At 41.1% G+C, this 24,802-nt stretch overlaps 1 non-coding gene across 1 annotated transcript; it reads right to left on the reverse strand.

Moving 5' to 3' along the window:
* Positions 1 to 7,598: 7,598 nt before the first annotated feature.
* LOC114417558 lies at positions 7,599 to 7,705 on the reverse strand. Its single transcript, XR_003667820.1, has one exon. It is a non-coding gene; the product is annotated as a small nucleolar RNA R71 (small nucleolar RNA).
* Between the last annotated feature and the right edge of the window lie 17,097 nt (positions 7,706 to 24,802).

Below are 24,802 nucleotides of genomic sequence, written 5' to 3' on the forward strand. Positions count from 1 at the left end.
CACTTTAGGTCAAAATCTTGAATGAGGCCAATGTAGCCCAAGACATCTCTGTGGAGGGCTTTGGAGGCATCATCCACAATATCACTGCCAACAATTACCTCACATTCGCCGATGAAGAGATACCCGTCGAGGGTCGGGGACATAATAGGGCCTTACATAAATCCATCAAGTGTTTGGACCACATTGTGGCCAAGGTTCTTATCGACAACGGCTCGTCGCTTAATGTCATGCTCAAGAGTACATTGGACAGACCACCTTTCATCGTGTCACACCTGAGGTCGAGCTCCATGGTGGTGCGGGCTTTTGACGGTAGTCGTCAGGACGTAAGAGGGGAGATTGATCTCCTAATTCATATTGGACCCCACGTCTACCAGATCATTTTCCAAGTGATGGATATCAACCCAGCCTATAACTGCCTTCTAGGCCGGTCTTGGATTCACTCAGTCGGGGTAGTCCCTTCAATGCTCCACGAAAGGTTGAAATTTGTGGTGGAAGGGCAGTTAATCATACTCTCGGGGGAGGAAGACATCCTTGTAAGTTGTCCTTCTTCTACGCTATATGTAGAAGTCGCGGAGGAGTGCTTGGAGAAATCCTTTCAAGCTTTGGAAGTGGTAAGCAATGCTTATGTCGGGTCTCCCCCGGTGCAACCCCGCTCATCCGATGTTGTATTAATGGTAGCCCTGTAATGTTGGGACATGGGTACGAGCCCAAAATGGGTTTGGGTCGGAACGACGACGGCGTGGCAAGCTTGGTAGAGTTCAAGGAGAACCGCGAAAGGTTCGGGCTAGGATATAAGCCTACACGTGCCAATGTGAGGAGAAGTGCCTTAGAAAGAAGGGGTAAAAGCATGGGCCAGTAGCAAGGACAACAAGTGAAAGGGATTCCCTTATGTCACATCAGCGGAAGCTTTGTTAGCGCGGCCTGGATATGTGAAGGGTGGGTCACCATGATCCATGATGAAGTCCCTCAAGAGCAATCAAACTGGGTGCGGTCGTGCCCTCCTGAGTTTGAGTTGGGAAACTAGCGAACTGTCGAACAACCCAGAATTTCTGTGGCGAACACAATGTAAATCGTTAGTCCTAACCCTATAGCTAGACCTAGGCTTTAGGGTTTTTCTCCCTGTATGGGAACGTCTCTTGCTATCATATATATATAAATTCAATCTTTCTTCATTTGTTCTTGCACTTTCATCCATTCTCATTCGTCTGCATGTTTATTTTTGTTGCGATTAAACGGTATAGATCCGACAATAAGTCCTGTGAAGGTACTTATACCGAGGACCCAGATTTCAATTTTGAGAAAATAGTAAACCAAGCTGAGGATGAAGAAGATGAAGATTAGGGGCTTCCCCCAGATCTAAAAAGGATGGTCGAACAAGAAGATAAAGAGATGAAGCCACACCAAGAAGAGACGGAAATCGTAAACTTGGGTGTTGGTGAGGAAAAGAAAGAGGTAAAGGTTGGTACGGGCATGACCACATCTATCCAAGATGAATTGGTGGCTCTGCTACGAGACTACCAAGACATCTTCGCTTGGTTGTACCAAGATATGCCCGGCTTAAGCCCCAACATTGTGCAGCATAGGTTGCCTCTGAATCCCAGGTGTTCCCCGGTGGAAAAAAAACTAAGAAGGATGAAGCCCGAGATGTCCTTAAAGATAAAAGAAGAGATGAAAAATAAGTTTGACACTGGCTTTTTGGTTGTGGCTCGATACCTTGAATGGGTTGCCAACATTGTGCTAGTCCCAAAGAAGGATGGGAAAGTGCGAATGTGCATGGACTATTGGGATCTAAACCGAGCCAGTCCAAAGGATAACTTTCCTTTACCGCACATCGATGTCCTTGTAGATAACACAACCAATTTTGCTTTGTTTTCTCTCATGGACCGGTTCTCAGGCTACAACCAAATTAAGATCGCGCCGGAGGACATGGAAAAAATGACCTTCATCACCCTGTGGGGGACGTTCTGCTACAAAGTGATGCCTTTTGGGCTCATGAACACAAGGGCAACCTACCAACGGGCTATGGTAGCATTATTTCACGACATGATGCACAAAGAAATTGAAGTCTATGTGGATGATATGATTGTCTAATCTAAAACCGAGGAGGAACATCTCGTCAACTTATGAAAGTTGTTCAAAAGGCTGTGTAAGTACCGATTAAGATTGAATCCCGCCAAGTGCACTTTCGGGGTCAAGTCGGGAAAATTTCTCGGTTTCATCGTAAGCCAAAAAGGGATAGAGGGGGGGATCCGGACAAGGTAAAGGCCATCCTTGAAATGCCTGAACCACATACCGAGAAGCAACTCTGAGGTTTCTTAGCACGCCTGAATTATATAGCAACGCTCATATCACAGTTAACCATTACTTGTGAGCCTCTCTTCAAGCTATTGCGCAAGAACCAGTCCATCCAATGGAATGATGACTACCAAGTAGTGTTCGGAAGGATCAAGTGATGCTTTATGAATCCTCATGTGCTCGTGCCACCAGTGCCTGGAAGACCCCTTATTATATATATGACTGTGTTGGATAAGTCGATGGGGTGTATACTGGAGCTGCATGACAAGTCCAGGAAGAGGGAACGGGTCATCTATTACTTAAGCAAAAAGTTCACGGCCTATGAAATGAACTACTCTTTGCTTGAAAGGACATGTTGTGCCTTAGTGTGGGTAGCCCATTGCCTAAGGCAGTACATGCTGAGCTACACCACTTGGTTGGTATCCAAGATGGACCCAGTCAAGTACATATTTGAAAAGCTCGCTCTCACCGGACGGATCGCTTGGTGGCAAGTTCTGCTATCAGAATTCAACATAGTTTATGTCAGTCAAAAGCAGATAAAGGGAAGCGCCTTGGCAGATTATCTAGCTCAGTAGCCCTCAATGATTACCAACCTATGCATTCGGAGTTCTCGGACGAGGACATCATGACCTTGTTCGAGGAGGAGGTAGAGGATAAGGATAGGGACAAATGGATAGTGTGGTTCGATGGTGTGTCCAATGCACTAGGGCATGGAGTAGGGGCAGTTTTGCTTACCCCAATGATCAATGCATACCCTTCACAGCTAGGTTGGGCTTTGACTGCACGAACAACATGGCCGAGTATGAGGTGTGTGCCCTTGGGACCCAAGCAGCAATCGACTTCAAAGTCAAATTGCTCAAAGTATATGGAGACTCAGCCTTGGTAATCCACCAGTTGAGAGGAGAATGGGAGACTAGGGATCATAAATTGATACCCTACCAGGCCTACATCAAAAAGCAGACAGAGTTCTTCGATGACGTATCCTTCCACCATATTCCTAGAGAGGAGAATCAAATGGCCAATGCGCTTGCCACTCTAGCATCCATGTTTCAACTGACTCCGCATGGGGACTTGCCAAACACCGAATTCAGATTCGCAGGCTTTCTCGTGCATTGTTGCTTGATAGAAGAAGAACAAGATGGTAAACCCTGGTACTTCGATATGAATGGGCATGTCACATTTCCCTATTTCTCGTTTTTTCATGTCTAAACATGCGCCCACCAAGTGTTCGGTGAAATGTCTCAATGGCATTTGTGTGTGGCTTTGTGGAATTTGGCTTGTGGAACGAATTTGTGCATGTATGGCTGCCATTTTGAGTGTGTGGACAATTTGTAGAAGCTAGAATAAAGCGCCAAAAACATGATTTAGGCCTAAGAATCTAAGTTTTGGTCTTGGGTGTAAAAAATGCATGAATATGAGAACATGTTTGTGAGGTTTTTTTTTACTCGAATTTGAATTTGCTGCATCATGGTGAATACCTTGCACCTAGGTAGCATAAAAAAGTGCCTTTCAAAATATGAATAGGTAGCATAAAAAAAATGTCTTTCAAAATATGAATAGGTAGCATAAAAAATTCCTTCCAAAATGTGAATAGGTAGCATAAAAAAAATGCCTTTCAAAATATGAATAGGTAGCATGAAAATGCCTTTCAAAATATGAACATATCGCGTGAAAATGTTTGTCAATATATATGTGAATGTATAGCATGAAAATGCCTTTCAAGAGATGTGTGTATGTATGTGTCGATATGTAGCATAAAAGGCTTTTCAAAAGAATTGTGCATATATGTGGGTATATGTCGTAAAATGCCTTTCACCAAAAATATACGTATATGCATGTATGTGTATATATATATATATATATACATATATATATATATATATATATATATATATATATATATATATATATTGATGTGTAAGTATTTTTCTAATTACACATTGACATTTGTGTTTGGTAGAAAGAAGTGTGCACCAATTTAGTTTGTTTGGCCTTTATTGTAAAAATTGGCATTTCATGCGGACTAACTTTGCAAATGTGTCTTTGCAGAAAGTGGCTTCGAAGAAGCTTCCAGCAAAGAGGTCCAAGAAAGATGCCACTGGAGAGGGTTCCAGTGCGGCCCCACAAGCAAATGTGGACTTTGATAGACACAGGTTTCAGAGTGAGGAACATCAGCGCCTATTTGAGGCCATTAAAGGTTTGTCGTTCCTCAGGGACAGGCGAGTCCAGCTGAGGAACAAAGAGTATGACAAGTTTCAAGAGAGAGTCAAAGGCAAGCGCTCCTGGGTGAGAGGCCAGTGGATCCCCTTTGATGAGGATGCCATTAACCAGTTTCTGGGGCGTCCACTGGTTTTGGAAGAAGGCTAGTGCTGTGAGTTTAGCCAAAGGAGGAGTCAGGCATCTGGCTTCGAAAAGGAAGTTGTTGTGCGTTCTAGGGCAGGACTTTGCACTACCGTTGCCTCTATAGGAGGTACCATCTCTAGGGTGCATCTCTGATCACTTGCTAATGTTAGAGCTCCAGATGCATAGGTACATGCAACATGTGACTAGCTAGCAGGTAGCTAATCACAGAGGTTAGGTGTAGCTAAACGAGAGCTTCTATCGGTACACCTAGCACCATCAGAGCCAGGACCGCAGTCTTTTCCCATGGCCTACGTTCGGGGCCACAATGGCCTGTGATGTGCCATCATTTTCTTCTATTTTCTAAACCCTTTTTGCACCATTTTAATTACTGATTGGTCTTAATTGTCAATTAATTAGGCAGTTTTATTATTTGGGCTCATTTAGCTAATTTGATGTTTTTAATCTAATTTCAGGAATTAATGAAACATTGGGCTTAATCTGGATTTTGGTTATGGACTTGAAGAAGGCAAATAAAGCAGTGCTTACCTTAGTTAATTTCTAATTAGGAAATTTCGCAATTTTGTTTTATGTTGTTCAGTGTTTATTTCGTTTTGGGCCAGAGTATTGTAATAGGGCCCAGTGACTTTGAGTGACTCTTTTTAAATAGCAGCCTTGGGATTCGTGCAAGGCTATTCTGTCATGCTATTTTATTATTCAGAGCTTTTGTTTTAGGTTTTTACATTTTTCTGTTCTAAGGCTACTGTTTTCGTTCTTAATGCAAATTTCCGTTTTCTGCTTCTAATTACAATTTCGTTCTTGCTTCTTCTTCTACTTTCATTTACGTTTCTGTCTCATTTATGTTTCTGTTTCATTTACATTTCTGTTCATTTACATTTCTGTTCATTTACGTTTCTGCTTCATGTTTCATTTGCGTTTTTTGTTTGAATCTATGGAAGGCTAGTTTTTCTAGTGTTGTTTCCTTTTGAGGACGAAGCCCAACTCTCTTTGAGGTTTCATTTGTAATGTGGTTTCCTGGCAGTTTTCCCTTCACCAGTTATCCCAAATTCGTGAACATTAATCAGTGCACGCTTCGTGTTCGATTAATTGCCTCTGAGCCTAACTTGCGTTCATGCTTAATGGACGAAGGGCTAACTGGTGTATGTGGTGCCTAATCACGTATTGACAACCCTAAGTTGATTTTCACTTAGTAAATTGAAATAGGGTTGGATTAAGTGGTTGACTATTAGGGACGAATTCTCCATAACCCAGGATAAGAGAATGGCTTCTGAATCAGAGGAAACAACCCGTTTTTAATATTAGTAGTTTCATATTCCAGTTTACTTGGTATGCTCTTTAATCACAAAACAAACAACCCCCCCCCCAATCATTACCGTTACTGCGCAAGTATATTATGAACATTTGGTTTGTCATTACTCGTTGGGAAACGACCTAGGATCACTTCCTAGTTACTGCATTTTCATGTTTATTTGATTCGGGTACGGCCTCGATCAAATTTGGCGCCGTTGCCGGGGAGCAGTGTCCAAAGGTTCATAATAGCTAGCTAGTGTTGTGTGTTTAATTCTTTCGTGTTTTGTGTTTAATTGTTAGTATTGTGTTAGTATGTGTGTTGGTGTTGTTTAGTGTCCTGGTATTTTGTTTAGTGTGTGTTCTGTTTCAGTTTTCCCATTAAGCGTTTCCCCTGTTTCAGTCTTGGGTGTTTTGCTGTGAATAGTGTTTTGCGACAGACTTAGCGACCACTTTTGCTTGCGGCAAAACGGAGTAGTAGTAGAAATCAAGTAGAGACGGATTTTAGCGACCACCCATGCTGAATTATTTGAGATTTTTTGTTTTAGTAGCTAGGGTTGTTATTTTTGGCTGAATTTTTTTGTGGTAACTTCTTTTAACCTATATTTTGTGGGAAAAATAGCTAGAGCCTTTAGTTTGGTCAGATTTGAAAGTTCCAAAAAAGTAGCAAATTTTGTGTTTGTCGAAACTTCAAAAGGCCATAACTTTTGCTCCGGTTATCAGAATCGCAATTATTATATATGTATTTGGGTTAGAAAAAAAATTTCTACGCCGTGGCAGCCGACCTATGGCCGGCTAAGGTCTCCATCGTCCAAAAATAGTGATTCTGTCAAAAGTTTTTTATTTTTCAAGTTTTATTCACTTATTTTTCTTAACCTACCATTTTTAGCTTCCATAGTTAGACTTTGAATTTTTGCCTGAAATTTTTTGTGCTATCTTCTCATCATTTTATAAGGTTGCTCACAAAATTTCAAGTCATTTGGATATCATTTGAAGGTAGCTGTAGTTCAAACCTGCACCTTTATTTACATGACAAGGCAACTAGTTGTGCAGGCTGAATGTAGTGTATGACTAGAGGCAATCCATCTGACTTACAACCCTTTGATCCTGAGATAGATAGGAAATTTCATAGATTAGTTAGGCATCATTTTATACCTTTTGATCATCCTGAGCATTCCATTACTGGTGAATCTGTGCATTCTGTTATTGGTGATTTTGAACATCCTGATTTGGAGCATTATAATTTTGAGCATTCTGATTTTGAACATTCTGAGAACATGGCACAACCTCCACCCCGTGAGAGGACTCTAAGGGAAATGGCTACACCTGATTTCACCTACGAAAGCTTGTGCATCCAATACCCTGATGAGGATGTTCCATATGTTCTTAAAACTGGACTGATTCATTTGCTTCCAAAGTTTCATGGCCTTGCAGGTGAAGACCCGCACAAACATTTGAAGGAATTTCATATTGTCTGCTCCACCATGAAACCCCTAGATGTCCAAGAGGATCATATATTTTTGAAGGCTTTTCCTCATTCTTTAGAGGGAGTGGCAAAGGACTGGTTGTATTACTTTGCTCCACGGTCCATCACGAGCTGGGATGACCTTAAGAGAGTATTCTTAGAAAAAAAATTCCTTGCTTCTAAGACCACAACCATCAGGAAGGATATCTCAGGTATTAGACAACTCAGTGGAGAGAGCCTGTATGAGTACTGGGAGAGATTTAAAAAACTATGTGCCAGTTGCCCTCACCATAAGATTTCGGAGCAGCTTCTTCTCCAATATTTTTATGAAGGACTCAGTAATATGGAGAGAAGTATGATAGATGCTGCCAGTGGTAGAGCCCTTGGAGACATGACTCCTGCTGAAGCCAGAAATTTAATTGAGAAGATGGCTTCCAACTCCCAGCAGTTTAGCGCCAGAAATGATGCCATAGTCATTAGAGGAGTGCATGAGGTAGCTACAAACTCAGCTGCATCATCTGAGACTAAGAAGCTTGAAGGCAAACTGGATGCATTGGTTAACTTGGTAACCCAGCTGGCCTTGAATCAAAAATATGTACCTTTCGCAAGGGTTTGTGGTTTGTGCTCCTCTGCTGACCACCATACAGACCTTTGCCCTTCCATGTAGCAACCTGGAGCAATTGAGCAGCCCGGAGCTTATGCTGCAAACATTTACAATAGACCTCCTCAACCTCAGCAGCAAAATCAACCACAGCAGAACAATTATGACCTCTCCAGCAACAGATACAACCCTGGATGGAGGAATCACCCTAATCTCAGATGGTCTAGCCCTCAACAGCAACAACAGCAGCCTACTCCTTCCTTCCAAAATGCTGCTGGCCCAAGTAGACCATACATTCCTCCACCAATCCAACAACAACAACAGCCCCAGAAACAGCCAACAGTTAAGACCCCTCCACAACCTTCCCTCAAAGAACTTGTGAGACAAATGACTATGCAGAACATGCATTTTCAGCAAGAGACCAGAGCCTCCATTCAAAGCTTAACCAATCAGATGGGACAATTGGCTACCCAATTGAATCAACAACAGTCCCAGAATTCTAACAAGCTGCCTTCTGAAGCTGTCCAAAATCCCAAAAATGTCAGTGCCATTTCATTGAGGTCGGGAAAGCAGTGTCAAGGACCTCAAGCCATAGCACCTTCCTCATCTGCAAATGAACCTGCCCAACTTCACTCTAACCCAGAAAAAGGTAATGACAAAGATTTACCTAACAATTTCTGTGCAGGTGAATCTTCCACTGGCAATTCTGATTTGCAGAAGCAGCACATCCCTCCACTTCAATTCCCTCCAAGAGCATTTTCCAACAAAAAAATGGAAGAGGTAAAGAAAGAGATCTTGGAAACATTTAGAAAAGTAGAGGTAAATACACCTCTGCTGGATGCAATTAAGCAAATTCCAAGATATGCTAAATTCTTGAAGGAGCTGTGCACTAATAAGCGGAAGCTTAAAGGAAGTGAACGAATTAGCATTGATTGGTAAATCTGTTCCCCAAATTCCTGAAAAATGTAAAGATCCAGGTACATTCAGCATACCTTGTATTATAGGGAATAATAAGTTCGAGAATGCCATGCTAGATTTAGGAGCTTCTGTTAGTGTTATGCCTCTATCTATTTTTAATTCTCTATCTCTAGGTCCCTTGTAGTCAACTGATGTGGTAATTCATTTAGCTAATAGAAGTGTTGCCTATCCTGTTGGTTTCATAGAAGATGTCTTAGTTAGAGTTGGTGAACTGATTTTCCCTGTTGATTTTTATATTTTGAATATGGAAGATGGATTTTCTCAAGGATCAGTTCCCATCATTCTAGGCAGACCTTTTATGAAAACTACTAGAACTAAGATAGATGTTTACACAGGCACACTATCCATGGAGTTTGGTGATATAACTATTCATTTTAATATTCTGGATGCTATGAAATACCCATCTGAAGATCTTTCTGTATTTCGTGCTGAAATAATTGACCATGTTGTTGATGAATACATGACTGATCTTTATTCTAATCTGCATGCCTCTCACTCTTCATGCATTGAGTCTGAAATTGTACTTGATCATATGTCTGAATTTGATGCTGAGAGTGAATCTAAGAGTGATATTGATTGCATGTCTGGTGGTGGTGTTTTACCTCTCGAGATTGATTTTATAGAGTCAGATAGGACTAACCATGTTTCAGGAAGTACACATACCTCTGACTTTCTTTATGAGGTACAGGCTAAGAAACCATCTCCTTCTACCACTATCCAGCCGACCACACTAGAATTGAAGCCTCTGCCATCAAATTTAAAATACGCTTACTTGGATGATAGCAAAAGTTTTCCAGTAATTATATCTGCCTCCCTTGCTGATGAGCAAGAGGAGAAGTTGTTGTCTGTTCTCAAGAAGCATAAGAAGGCTATAGGCTGGACCCTGGCGGACATTCCTGGTATTAGCCTATCCACTTGTATGCATCGAATAAATTTAGAGGATGGAGCTAAACCAGTAAGACAGCCACAGAGAAGACTCAACCCGATGATTCTTGATGTAGTGAAGAAGGAGATAACCAAGCTTTTGCAAGCTGGAATCATCTATCCTATCTCCGACAGTCAATGGGTGAGTCCCGTCCAGGGAGTCCCGAAGAAGACCGACCTCACAGTGATAAAAAATGAGAAAGAGGAGCTGATTCCTACTTGGGTGCAGAACAGTTGGAGAGTCTGCATTGACTATAGGAGGCTGAACCAAGTTACCAAAAAGGACCATTTTCCCCTGCCATTCATTGACCAGATGCTTGAGCGCCTGGCAGGTAAATCTCACTACTGTTTCCTTGATGGTCTTTTTGGTTATATGCAAATTACTATTGCTCCTGAGGATCAGGAAAAGACCACATTCACCTGCCCCTTCGGCACTTTTGCCTATATGAGGATGCCTTTCAGCCTGTGCAATGCCCCTGGTACCTTCCAGCGGTGTATGCTTAGTATTTTCAGTGATTTCTTAGAAAATTGCATAGAGGTGTTCATGGATGATTTCACTGTGTATGGATCCTCTTTTGATGGTTGTTTGGATAGTTTGGAAAAAGTTTTGAATAGATGCATTGAAACTAACCTTGTTCTAAATTTTGAAAAATGTCATTTTATGGTTGAGCAAGGTATAGTTTTAGGCCACATTATTTCCAATAAGGGTATTGAAGTAGATCCTGCAAAAATTTCAGTTATTGCACAATTGCCTTACCCCTCTTGTGTGCGAGAGGTGCGATCTTTTCTTGGTCATGCAGGATTCTACAGGCGCTTTATAAGGGATTTTAGCAAAGTAGCCCTTCCACTGTCCCACTTGTTGCAAAAGGAGGTGGAGTTTGACTTTAATGACAGATGCAAAGAGGCTTTTGATTGCCTCAAAAGAGCGCTGACTACCACCCCCATCATCCAGGCACCCGACTGGACAGCCCCTTTTGAGCTTATGTGTGATGCATCAAAATTATGCATTGGGGGCTGTCCTTGCTCAGAAAATTGATAAATTGCCCAGTGTGATATACTATGCTTCTAGGACTTTAGATGCTGCCCAAGCGAATTATACTACTACTGAGAAAGAGCTTCTAGCCATAGTTTTTGCTCTTGAAAAATTTCGATCTTATTTGCTTGGTACCCGCATTATTGTTTATACTGACCATGCAGCTCTAAAGTACTTGTTGAAGAAGGCTGATTCTAAGCCTAGGTTGATCTGATGGATGCTCTGGCTCCAAGAGTTTGACTTGGAGATCCGTGATAGGAGCGGAGCACAAAATCTAGTTGTTGATCATTTGAGTCGGATCGAACGTGTATCAGATGCGGATTCACCCATTCGGGATGATTTCCCGGATGATCATTTGTATATACTGTATAGTATTTCTAACTCTCTTTCTACTCCCTGGTTTGCTAACATTGTCAATTATTTAGTTGCTTCTGTTTTTCCTCCCTTAGCATCTAAGGCCCAAAAAGATAAAATTAAAAGTGATGCTAAGCATTTTATTTGGGATGACCCCTACTTGTGGAAATTGTGCAGTGATCAGGTAATTAGACGATGCATCCCAGATCATGAGACTGACTCAGTCCTGCAGTTCTGTCATTCTTCCGCACCGGGAGGTCATCTGGGTGTTCAAAGGACAGCTCACAAAGTGCTTGATTGTGGTTTTTATTGGCCCACCATCTTTAAAGATGCGTGGAAGATCTGCAGCACTTGTGAGTAGTGTCAGAGAGCAGGAAATACATTTACATGGCGACAACAAATGCCTCAGCAACCTATGCTATTTTGTGGGGTGCTTGATGTCTGGGGTATAGATTTCATGGACCCTTTTCCTGTCTCTTTTGGTTATGTTTACATTCTTCTTGCAGTTGACTATGTTTCAAAATGGGTGGAAGCCAAGCCCACTAGAACTAATGATGCTAAAGTTGTTGCAGACTTTGTCAGGTCTAATCTGTTTTGCTGGTTTGGAGTACCTAAAGCAATTGTTAGTGATCAAGGAACCCATTTTTGCAACAGAACAATGCATGCCCTGCTTAAAAAGTATGGGGTGGTACACAGGGTATCCACACCATACCACCCCCAAACCAATGGACATGCAGAAATTTCTAACCGGGAAATCAAGAGAATTTTAGGGAAGATTGTGTAGCCAAGCAGGAAAGATTGGAGTACCAGACTTGATGATGCTCTCTGGGCACATCGGAATGCCTACAAAGCACCTATAGGAATGTCTCCTTATCGGGTTGTCTTTGGAAAGGCATGTCATCTTCCAGTGGAAATTGAGCACAAAGCTTACTGGGCAGTGAAGACTTGCAACTTCTCTATGGATCAAGCTGGTGAGGAAAGAAAGTTGCAACTAAGTGAGTTAGATGAAATCCGCCTAGAAGCCTACGAGAATGCCAAGTTCTACAAAGAAAAGACCAAGAAGTTCCATGATAGCATGATAGTTAAGAAGGACTTCATGGTTGGGCAAAAAGTGTTATTGTATAATTCTAGGCTTGGACTCATGGATTGGTCCTTTTGTTGTTACTAATGTTTTTCCTTATGGTACAGTTGAGATCAAAAGCGACTCCACAAACAAGAGCTTCAAGGTCAACGGACATCGACTTAAGCCATTCCTCACGAACCCTTCTTTAGTGGACGTAGTGGTGGAAGAAACTTCCTTACTCCACCCTACTCTTCCTCCACCATGACTTAGGGAGTTTTTCTTTTCCTATCTCCTTCTTTGCTTTTATTACACTTGTCCGATTCTATTTGATGATTTAATTGTTTTTAATCTTTTAATTGTGCTACATTGAGGACAATGTGTTGTTTAAGTATAGGGGGGGAGTGTTCTTTGGTTTTGCAAGTTTTGTTGGTTTTGTTAAGTTGTTAGTTGTGTTAATTTGTTAATGTTGTTAGTTTCGTCGGATTTTTAGTTTAATATTTTGGGTCAATTTTGTGTGCATGTACGACTTTGCATGTTTTTCTTTGAATTATAGGATATGTTCAAGAAATGGGTAATTGTTTTGAAAATAAAAGTTTTTGACATTTTGTGACTTGAAATCCTTGATTCTCCTCTACATGTCATGATAGTTTTGAAAGCTCAATTTGGAAGTGATGAGTTTACCTTTGTGAGAATTTGAGCCATCCATCATCATAATCATTTGGTGTGTTTTGCCCCATTGATTGCTTGCACAATAGCCTTGGCTTGATTCTTGTTGATGCTTCCTAATTCACATGCATATTTGGAAATGATTGAGGCAATTTTGTTCTTATAAGCTTCTAGCCAAATGGACTTACCTTGAATTAATTCCTTTGATAGCCCTTTTGAGCCTTGTTTCCCTTTCCTTGTTTTGAAGCTCACTACAAGCCTTAAATGAAAAACCATGATATCACCATATCCTTAAGGAATTTTGGAGCTTTGGAATTGTTTTGGGAATAAGTGTGGGGTTTTTTTTTTGTTTCATTGGATAACTTGTTTTGTTGGCTATGCTTCATGATGTATTTTGGGCCATACTTGATGTACATTGTATATTGGTTAAATGTTGGACATGCTGAATGAAATGTTGTTTCTCAAAGGCTATAGAGTAAAAAAAAATCGAAAAAAAAAATCAAAAAAAGAAAAAGAAAAGCAATAAAGTTGAATAAGATCTTAAATGGCACAAGAATGATGAAACTCTTGGTTCTACTATTTATGTTTAAATTTTATCTTTACTTCTTTTTATTTTCTTATTTTTTTTCTTAATATGCACTTATTCCCCATTGCTCCTCTATTCCTTTGGGATTTAGCCACTTATTCCATATTTTTCCATACCTTGTCCTTGGCCCCATTACAACCTTAAAAGACCTTTTGATCCTCATGTGCTTGTGTTTATGGGTTGATTGTCAATTTTAGAATCTTGCCAAGTTTATGTGGTGTTTGTTTTCATGGGTGCTTTGAGGGTAAATAGTAGCCTAGACACTTGAGAGATAGAGTGTATATCTTGTGAGGCTTTATCACTTTTCATTCTTGAGCTGATTAACTATTTTGCCATGATTGGGTTGCTTGGATGATTTTCATGAATGTCTTGACTTTTTGGATCTCCTTATGTTAGATGTTACCCATTCCTTTCATTCCTTGATGTTCATTGAGAAATATGTGAATGTTTTTGTTTGTCTCTCTTTGATATCCATGGATTTTGTTCTTTGTTTCATTTTGCCCAGGAGTGCAAAAGGCTAAGTATGGGGGGTGTTGATGTGCCATCATTTTCTTCTATTTTCTAAACCCTTTTTGCACCATTTTAATTACTGATTGGTCTTAATTGTCAATTAATCAGGCAGTTTTATTATTTGGGCTTTAAATTCTGATACCAATGACAGATGTCGTACCGGATGTCACGACATCACACTTCAGAACATGCAGATTATATTGGACCGTATGAACAGATTAAACAAGTAAAGAACACAAGAGAATTGTTAACCCAGTTCGGTGCAACCTCACCTACATCTGGGGGCTACCAAGCCAGGGAGGAAATCCACTAAAATAGTGTTAGTTCGAAGATCTAACAGCCACTGTTTACAACCTTCTCACCTAACCACTACCCGTGCAACCTCTACCTAAGAGCCACTCTTAGATATGAGAACCCCTCTCACTCCCTCTCAATCACACTCCCGTGTTTACAAATAAATCAAAGACACACCAGAGATTGCTCTCTGAACAATAGAGATCAACTCTACACAAACTATAGAGATCAACTCTACACACTCAGGTCCAACACTTGATGTTAGGGTAACATCAAGGTGGCTCACAAAACACTCAAGTCCCAAAACTCACAAAATAACTCTTCAATCTCGGACTTGGTAGAAAACTCGTGCAGCCTTCACGTTTATATAGCTGTGTGCGTATCTGGGCTGCAACAACTTGTGCTGGATGAGATCTATCATTCTCCTGAAAAATCTGCACTTAAAGATCTAAAAGATACAGTTTGATCTTTTAGTTTTTATCTTTAATCTTTAATCCCTGAACGAACTCTTCTAGTTTGTAATTCGAACTTTAATTATCTTTTAATTCGTTCCTAAAGATAGATCGTCTAATCTGTTGCTAACTGCACAATAATCTGTTAAAGATATAACAGATTTATGTGTCCAGTATTTTCGGGCAAGATGTCCTGGACATCGTATCCGACATCGTGGATCCTGCAGCTTCAATTCTTCATTTGACTTTTATCTTGCCTTGTGCATTGTGCAGCAACTCCAGTATTTTCGGGCAGGATGTCCTGGACATTGTATCCGACATCGTGGATCCTGCAGCTTCAATTCTTCATTTGACATTTTATCTTGCCTTGTGCATTGTGCAGCCCGATCTTATTCCTTGACATAACGTTGGACATCATGTGCAGCAACTCCAGCTTTCCTTCATTGTCTAAGTGCTTATGTTTTAACAAAATCTTAGCCAATCTTTTAAAACTCAGTAGAGCTAAGCACTAACAGGGCTCATTTAGCTAATTTGATGTTTTTAATCTAATTTCAGGAATTAATGAAACATTGGGCTTAATCTGGATTTTGGTTATGGACTTGAAGAGGGCAAATAAAGCATTGCTTACCTTAGTTAATTTCTAATTAGGAAATTTCGCAATTTTATTTTATGTTGTTCAGTGTTTATTTCGTTTTGGGCCAGAGTATTGTAATAGGGCCCAGTGACTTTGAGTGACTCTTTTTAAATAGTAGCCTTGGGATTCGTGCAAGGCTATTCTGTCATGCTATTTTATTATTCTGAGCTTTTGTTTTAGGTTTTTACGTTTTTCTGTTCTAAGGCTATTGTTTTCGTTCTTAATGCAAATTTCTGTTTTCTGCTTCTAATTACAATTACGTTCTTACTTCTTCTTCTACTTTCATTTACGTTTCTGTCTCATTTACGTTTCTGTTTCATTTACATTTCTGTTTCATTTACGTTTCTGTTCATTTACGTTTCTGCTTCATGTTTCATTTGCGTTTTTTGTTTGAATCTATGGAAGGCTAGTTTTTCTAGTGTTGTTTCCTTTTGAGGACGAAGCCCAACTCTCTTTGAGGTTTCGTTTGTAATGTGGTTTCCTGGCAGTTTTCCCTTCACCAGTTATCCCAAATTCGTGAACATTAATCAGTGCACGCTTCGTGTTCGATTAATTGCCTCTGAGCCTAACTTGCGTTCATGCTTAATGGACGAAGGGCTAACTGGTGTATGTGGTGCCTAATCACGTATTGACAACCCTAAGTTGATTTTCGCTTAGTAAATTGAAATAGGGTTGGATTAAGTGGTTGACTGTTAGGGACAAATTCTCCATAACCCAGGATAAGAGAATGGCTTCTGAATCAGAGGAAACAACCCATTTTTAATATTAGTAGTTTCATATTCCAGTTTACTTGTTCTGCTCTTTAATCACAAAACAAACAACCCCCCCCAATCGTTACTGTTACTGCGCAAGTATATTATGAACATTTGGTTTGTCATTGCTCATTGGGAAATGACCTAGGATCACTTCCTAGTTACTGCATTTTCATGTTTATTTGATTCGGGTACGGCCTCGATCAGCCTGGCCTGGAGATGAGGTCGATTTTGAGACAAGGTCAGGACCTGCAGGGGCCCTTGGGGACAATAGAGGAGTTTAAGAGGATGACGATATGGCCGATATGCTGGATTTCTTCACTTGAGGAGGCAGAGTGCACGGTCGAGGTCGCCAAAAGTAGTGATTTCGTCTTTATTTGATGTTATTGCTTTTAGTTGTTATTTGTTATCTCATTCGGATAAAACGGAATTTTATGTTATGGCTTTCAGTTATTGGTTGTCTCATTGCGATAAAACTAAACTTTATGTTATTGCTTTCAGTTATTTGTTATCTCATTTTGATTAAGTTTACCGCTTCTAGCATATTTTGTATGTACTTTGCGATGGTTTGTATGAAACGCCAAAAAATAGGGGGTCTTGTGCGTCAAATAGAGTGTTTTTGTTGGGAACCTTAAATGTGGTCATCCAAACACTCTTAGGATCTGCCTAGTTTACATTTCTTGCACTTTAATTTCTTGCTTATTTTCATTACTAGTCATGCCTAGTTTATCTTGTTATTACATAATACTTTCTTCTTACTTATCACGCTTATCTTGAGTTCTTTTGAACCCTAGCTTTTACCTTTTACAAAACCCCAACAAGAAAGAACCACAACTTAGGAACCAACATGAGTCATCATTCAGCTAGTGTTAATGGTGAGGGTACTAGTCATAAGGACCCTCTATCTAGACTCTTAGATGAGTTGCGTTTCCTCAAGTTATGGAAGGAAAAACTAGAAATAAAATAAAAAGGAAAAAAGAGGGTAGAAATAAATCAAGATGAGAGGTGTCACAACCTACTATTCGGTGGAGGTGCAAAAAGACCAAAATTGATAGGCCAAGGCGTTTGTCTCAAAGGGAGAAAATGAGCAGAGTCGCCACCATCGTTTATTTGAGGAAAACACTAGAAAAACTAAAAAGACAAGGTCTGCGCAGTTTTGAGAATAAGGGTTCAGGAGTTATTTACGCACGAGGAAGGTATTAGCATCCTACCTGCCTGTCACAAGGGACGAAAGCCTTTAATCGAATGTGCAAAACATGACTTCAATATTATTTATTTTCCCTTTTTATGTTTCTTATTTTTTTGGGTTAACAGGGTGTTTCCCTTGCTCCTACGTATCCTCGGGTGGGCTGAGGAATTCAGACCTACATAGTTCTTTAAGTCTAAAACATACTTAGACACTTCCTGAGCAGGTACGAGCAGTTATGCAAGTGGGATCAGCAACTTTCATTATCAGAGTAATCAAGCACAGCGGTATCTGTAGTGGTAACAAGTGACATCAGCTTTCTGCTCCCCCTGTCTCCATGCTCTTACTGCAGCATCTTCTATCAGCTACTAGTCTTTTCCAGGATGTCAAGACATCTCATGTGACATCAGCTTTCTGCTCCCCCTGTCTCCATGCACTTACTGCAGCATCTTCTATCAGCTACTAGTAGTTACAGTAGCTTACATCAGTCATCATCAGCAGCAGCAGTCTCCCCCTCAAAATCATATACATACAACTCCCCCTCAAAATTATGAATCATGCATTCATCGTATCCTACTTCTCAAAATCATAAATCATGCATAATACTACTATTGCATACATAGTATCCTACTAAACATGCATAGTATCCTACTAAACATGCATATACCATTACTCCCCCTTTTTAGACAGAATTTGACAAAAGTAGAATGCATGAACTTAAAGTGCAAATATTACAGACCAATAGTAATCAATTGTTCAAAGGGACATGCCCCTACAGCTAGTAAGAGTAAAAAGCAAAAATAAAGGTCTGATGGTCATGGGGTGGCCTCAGAATCTGATTCTGTATCCTCTGCTGCATCTTCTTCTTCCTCAGCTGCTTCTTCTTCCTCAGCTTCTTCTTCTTCCTCAGCTTCTTCTTCTTCCTCAGCTGCTTCTCCATCATCAATGCCACTTTCTGAGAGTCTTTTGATCAGGCGTTCCAGCTCCATTTTCTTCTCTGTGGTGGCTTTGATGGTTGCTTCCAGCACCTTGCATGTGTCCTTGAGTTCAGCAATCAAAGCATCCTTGGACACAGCACCTGAAGCAGCAGCTTTCCCTGATGTCGAGACAATGTCTGGGACATGTGTCCCCTCAAACAGTTTGTAATGCAGGGATAGAGGAGATTCTCTCTTCATCACAGAGTCAATGTTGTTTAAGATATTGGGATGTTGACTCAACATAATGCCACACAATACAGTTGGGAAGGCAATGGGTAATTTGACAGCAAAAGATTCTGAATGCTTAACAGTTTGATCAAAAATATAGTTTCCAAAATTAAATTTGGACTTGGTTCCAATAGCATACAGAAATTTACCCAAACCTGTGGCAACAGTGGAAGTATGATTGGTGGGTACCCAGTTTGCAGCGCCAATCCTGTGCAGGATTGCATACTTCACACTTAGCTTCCCTGCAGAAAGCTTCCCTTTCTTTGGCCAATGCTGGACTTGTTTGGCAGTGATTTCCTTGGCAATTTGATGCTCAGAAACAGCAAGATCCACCACTCCTTCAGTTGGTCTGCCCAGGTATTTGTTGATCACAGCAGGGGAGAATCTAACACATTTTCCTCTGACAAACACTTTCTGATAATCATCACTTTTTCTGTTTGTTATGTCAGAGGGAATGTTGACAATGAATTCCCTGACTAGGCTTTCATAACAGTCTCCCAACTTGGTGACTGTCTTCAGTAGTCCAGCAGCCTTGATGAGGTCCATGATCTCCTTGCAAGCCAAGGCATCTCTTCCCAGTTCTCTTTCAACAGCAAGTCTGCGTTGATATACATATTTCCACCTTTCAACATTGCCAATGGAGTGGAATGAAATGTTGTCCAATGGAGCATCAGGGACATTTCCAGGCACCTTTTTCCCTGATGTCTTGGCCCTCTTGATGTCGGGAACATCTAGTTCGACATCATCATCAGAATCAGATGAGGAAATTTCTTTCCTCTTCTTGGAAGGGATTGCAACTTTGCTCCGTCTGGATGTGGTAGGAGTGATTGGAGTGCTCTTCTTCTGTGCCATAGTTTTGATTCGTCCAGACCTCTTAATGGGGGTTTTTCCCTTTCGGCTTTGTAATCTTTCTGCAATGCCAGGTGCCAACTTGTTGGCAATGGGTTCCTCATCAGATTCTACTTCTTCTAGGTCAATGAGGTCACCTGGAGAAGGTTCTGGTGCCCGTGGTGCAGGGGTCTCCTCTGTGGCTTGATCATCTTCCTCTGTTGATCTCTCTTTGCTGGATGAAGAGTGGACTTCAGCATTTGGGGTGGAAGATGTTGGAACATCTTTGTCAGCATCAGGGACAGAAACATTCGGGGTGGAGGATGTTGGAACATCTTCATCAGCATCAGGGACAGACGCATTTTTCAGAATGCTACTCACAATACTGCGGATCTTCTTGTCCATCTCCGTGTCTACTTCCCTAGGACTTGTTGCAAGGCTAGGGTTTTCAGAAGTCTTCACTCCCTGTTGTCGTTTGGGAACCAGTTTCTCAGGAACAGGGGCTTGACCAGGAATCATTTGTATGGGTTGGATATGGAATTCAGGTTGTTCCTGGTTTGATGGTGCTTTGGTGGATGATGGAGATGATGGTACAGAAGGCGAACCAGGTGATGAAGTATCTTTTGGTGAGGTAGCCATGGAGAAGCAGAGCTTTTGAAATGGTTTCGTGAAATTCCGAGAGGTGTTGGGGAATGCTGATGAAAACAAGAATGCCACGAAAATATAAATTTGAATGAAGAATGTAGAGGGGCGTGTGAAGCAACGGTCGAATCTGTTTTGGCCCAGTAATGAATGTGCTATTAACGTTTGAGCACATTCAAATAGAAGTAATTGCTATAAGTCTTCTAGCAGACAAATGCCCAGCTTGCCCCTCAGTTTTTCAAACTGATTTGCATCCAATGCCTTTGTGAAAATATCTGCTATTTGTTCCTCAGTGTCAACATGCTTCAGTGTGATCACTTTATCATCAACAAGATCTCTAATATAGTGATGTCTAATGTCAATGTGCTTGGTTCTGCTGTGTTGAACAGGATTTTTAGAAATATTAATAGCACTCATGTTGTCACAGTATAATGTCATGACATCTTGTTCGACATTGTACTCCTTCAGCATCTGCTTCATCCAAACTAGTTGTGAACAGCTGCTTCCTGCTGCAATATACTCTGCTTCTGCAGTAGATAGGGACACACAGTTCTGCTTCTTGCTGAACCATGAAATAAGATTGTTGCCCAGATAGAAGCATCCACCAGAAGTGCTTTTTCTGTCATCTGCACTTCCAGCCCAATCAGCATCACAGTACCCAACCAGCATTGAATCTGAACAATGACAGTACATAATCCCATAGTCACTGGTGCCATTTACATATTTCAGAATTCTCTTCACTTGATTCAAGTGACTTATCTTAGGGTTGGCTTGATACCTTGCACAAACACCTACTGCATAGGTGATGTCAGGTCTGCTAGCTGTTAAATATAGTAAGCTTCCAATCATGCTTCTGTACAGGCTTTGATCAACACTGGTGCCAGCTTCATCTTTTGACAGCTTCAAGTGAGTAGGTGCAGGTGTTCTTTTATGGCTGGCATTTCCCATCCCAAACTTCTTGACAATGTTCTTTGCATACTTGCTTTGTGAGAGGAATATGGAGTCTTCCATCTGCTTCACTTGGAGTCCCAGAAAATAAGTCATCTCTCCAACAAGACTCATCTCAAATTCAGATTGCATCTGTTGGACAAAATGTCGAAGCATCTCATTCGACATCCCTCCAAACACAATGTCATCAACATATATCTGTGCTATCATCAAGTTTTCAGCATCTTGTTTGACAAAGAGAGTCTTGTCAATTCCTCCCTTCCTATACCCTTGCTGAGTAAGGAACTCTGTTAGCCTTTCATACCAAGCTCTTGGAGCTTGCTTCAATCCATAGAGAGCCTTCTTGAGCCTGTATACATGATCTGGATGAGTTGGATCTACAAATCCCTTTGGCTGCTCCACATAGGCTTCTTCATTCAGGTATCCATTCAGAAACGCGCTCTTCACATCCATCTGGTACAGCTTGAATTTGAGGATGCAAGCTACGCCAAGTAACAATCTGATGGACTCAAGTCTAGCAACAGGGGCGAAAGTTTCATCAAAGTCTACACCTTCAATCTAAGTGTAGCCTTGAGCAACAAGTCTGGCCTTGTTTCTGGTTATAACACCTTCTTCATTGGTTTTGTTCTTGAAGATCCACTTGGTGCCAATCACATTAGTTCCCTCGGGTCTAGGAACTAGCTCCCAAACTTCATTCCTTTTGAATTGCTCCAATTCTTCTTGCATAGCATTGATCCAGAACTCATCAGTCAGTGCCTCTTTCACATTCTTGGGCTCAATTTTGGAGACAAAGCATGAATTGGCGACAATCTCAATCTCCCTTGATCTTGTGGTGACCCCTCTGTTTGGATCTCCTATAATCAGCTCCTTGGGGTGCATCTTCTGGATTCTAATGGAGGGTCTCTTGTCAGGTTGATTGATGTTTGGTTCATCTGTAGCAGAATCAGAGTTTTCTGCATTCTCTGCACTGTTAGCTGTATCTGCTACATTGTCTCCCGATGTTCTGACATCTTCTTCGACATCCTTCTTTCTTGCTGGAGTTAGATCATCAACAACCACATTGATGGATTCCATCACAGTTCTGGTTCTGGAATTGAATACTCTATATGCTCTGCTGTTTGTAGAGTATCCCAGGAATATTCCTGCATCACTCTTGGGATCCATCTTTCTCCTTTGCTCTCTATCTGCCAAAATGTAACATGGACTTCCAAAGATGTGGAAGTGCTTGACAGTTGGCTTCCTCCCTTTCCAGATTTCATACAGTGTGGTTGGAGTCCCTCTTCTAAGTGTGACTCTGTTGTGGATGTAGCATGCTGTGTTCATGGCTTCAGCCCAGAGATTATAGGGAAGTTCTTTGGCATGAAGCATGACCCTAGCAGCTTCTTGTAAGGTCCTGTTTTTCCTTTCAACTATGCCATTTTGTTGTGGTGTAATGGCTGCAGAGAACTCGTGAGTGATGCCTTCAGATGTGCAGAATTCAGTAAACTTGCTGTTTTCAAACTCTCTGCCATGATCACTCCTAATTCTCTTGATGACACAGTCTTTTTCTCTTTGAAGTCTTAGACTCAACTCTTTGAATACTTCAAAGGTGTCTGATTTCTCTCTGATAAAGTTGACCCAGGTAAATCTGGAGAAATCATCCACAACAACATAGGCATACCTCTTTCCTCCAAGGCTTTCAACTTGCATAGGCCCCATCAAGTCCATGTGAAGTAGTTCCAGCACCCTGGAAGTGGTCTGATGTTGAAGCTTCTGGTGGGACATCTTGACTTGCTTTCCAATCTGACATTCACCACAGATTCTGCCTTCTTCTATTTTCAGATTGGGAATGCCTCTAACAGCACCTTTGTCAATAATTTTCTTCATGCCTCTTAAGTGCAGATGTCCAAATCTTTGATGCCATATTTTGACTTCATCTTCTTTGGAGAATAGACATGTGGAGGAGTAACTGGTTTCTTGAGGTGTCCATAGGTAACAGTTGTCCTTTGATCTGCTGCCCTTCATTAGAACTTCATTCTTCTCATTTGTCACCAAGCATTCTGACTTTGTGAAGTTTACATTGAATCCTTCATCACACAACTGACTGATGCTAATCAAGTTTGCAGTCAGTCCCTTCACCAGCAGTACTTTGTTCAGACTAGGAAGTCCATCATGGACTAGCTTTCCCATTCCAGTGATCTTTCCTTTAGAGCCATCTCCAAATGTCACATAGCTAGTGGAGCAAGGTTCAATGTTCACCAGGAATTCTTTAACTCCTGTCATGTGTCTGGAACAGCCGCTATCTAGGTACCAATCTTCCTTAGCTGATGCTCTAAGTGAAGTATGAACAACAAGACTAACAATCTTGTGTTTTGGAACCCACATCATCTTCCTTCCGCTGCTTCTACTTTGAGTTCCATGATGTGGATGACCATGTAGATGATAGCAAAAGGGCTTTATGTGACCATACTTGCCACAGTAGTGACACCTCCACTTCTTTCTTTTGCTCTTTTTCTGCTGCGTTCCATGATGTCGAGGCCGATGTCGTGACATCGTGGCTCCAGTGTTGTTTTTGGCAGGAACAAATTCTGTCATGGTTATTCTGCCAGCAGATTTATGATTAAACCCAAGTCCTCTCTGGTTTCCAACATTCTTCCCAAGCTGTAGCACCTCATCAAGCATATCTGAGCCTTTATTCAGCATCTTTATTGATTTTGTCATGTTTTCCAGTTTAGAGTTCAGAAAACCAACTTCTCCTTTAAGCTCAGAGATCTCCTCTTCATGTGCCTCCTTCTCAGCCTCCAGATTTGCAATAACCTTCTTCAGTTGTGCTTCTTGCTGAAGAACCTTCTCACTTTTGATGCATAGTTCTCTATAGGATATAGCAAGCTCATCAAAAGTGATTTCACTATCAGTATCGCTTGAATCTCCAGCAGACTCAAATCTCCCAGTGAGTGCATTCACATCTCTGTCAGAATCACTTTCTTGTTCACTCTCTGTATCATCAGACCGACATACAGAAAGTCCTTTCCTCTGCTTCTTGAGATGAGTGGGACATTCAGCTTTGATGTGTCCAAAGCCTTCACACCCACGGCATTGAATTCCTTTGCTGTGACTGGGCTTTTCATCTGACCTTTTCTGGTATTCACTACCTTTCCTGATGTCGAAAGGGATGTTCCGGACATGTGGTTTCTGCCTCCTGTCCATTCTGTTCAGCACTTTGTTGAACTGTTTTCCAAGGAGCAAAACTGCGTTAGTCAGACCTTCATCAGTATCCAGGTCATACTCATCTTCTTCTCCTTCATCATTGGACACGAACGCCAAATTCTTGCTCTTCTTTTCAGTCCTATCCGAGAGTCCTAGCTCAAAGGTTTGAAGGGAACCAATGAGTTCATCTACTCTCATGTTGCAAATGTCTTGGGCCTCCTCTATTGCAGTGACTTTCATGTCAAATCTCTTAGGCAAAGATCTGAGGATCTTTCTCACCAGCTTTTCGTCTGTCATCCTTTCTCCCAAGGCAGTGCAAGCATTGGCAATTTCAAGAATGTTCATGTGGAAGTCATGAATACACTCTTCCTCCTTCATCTTCAGATTTTCGAATTTTGTAGCCAATAGTTGCAATCTGGACATCTTCACTTTGGAGGTTCCTTCATGAGTGGTTCTCAGGATCTCCCATGCATCCTTGGCCACTGTGCATGTGTTGATCAGTCTGAAGATATTCTTGTCAACTCCATTGAATAGAGCATTCAAAGCTTTGGA

Source organism: Glycine soja, chromosome 6 (genome assembly GCF_004193775.1).
Source record: "Glycine soja cultivar W05 chromosome 6, ASM419377v2, whole genome shotgun sequence".
NCBI classification, from domain to species: domain Eukaryota; kingdom Viridiplantae; phylum Streptophyta; class Magnoliopsida; order Fabales; family Fabaceae; genus Glycine; species Glycine soja.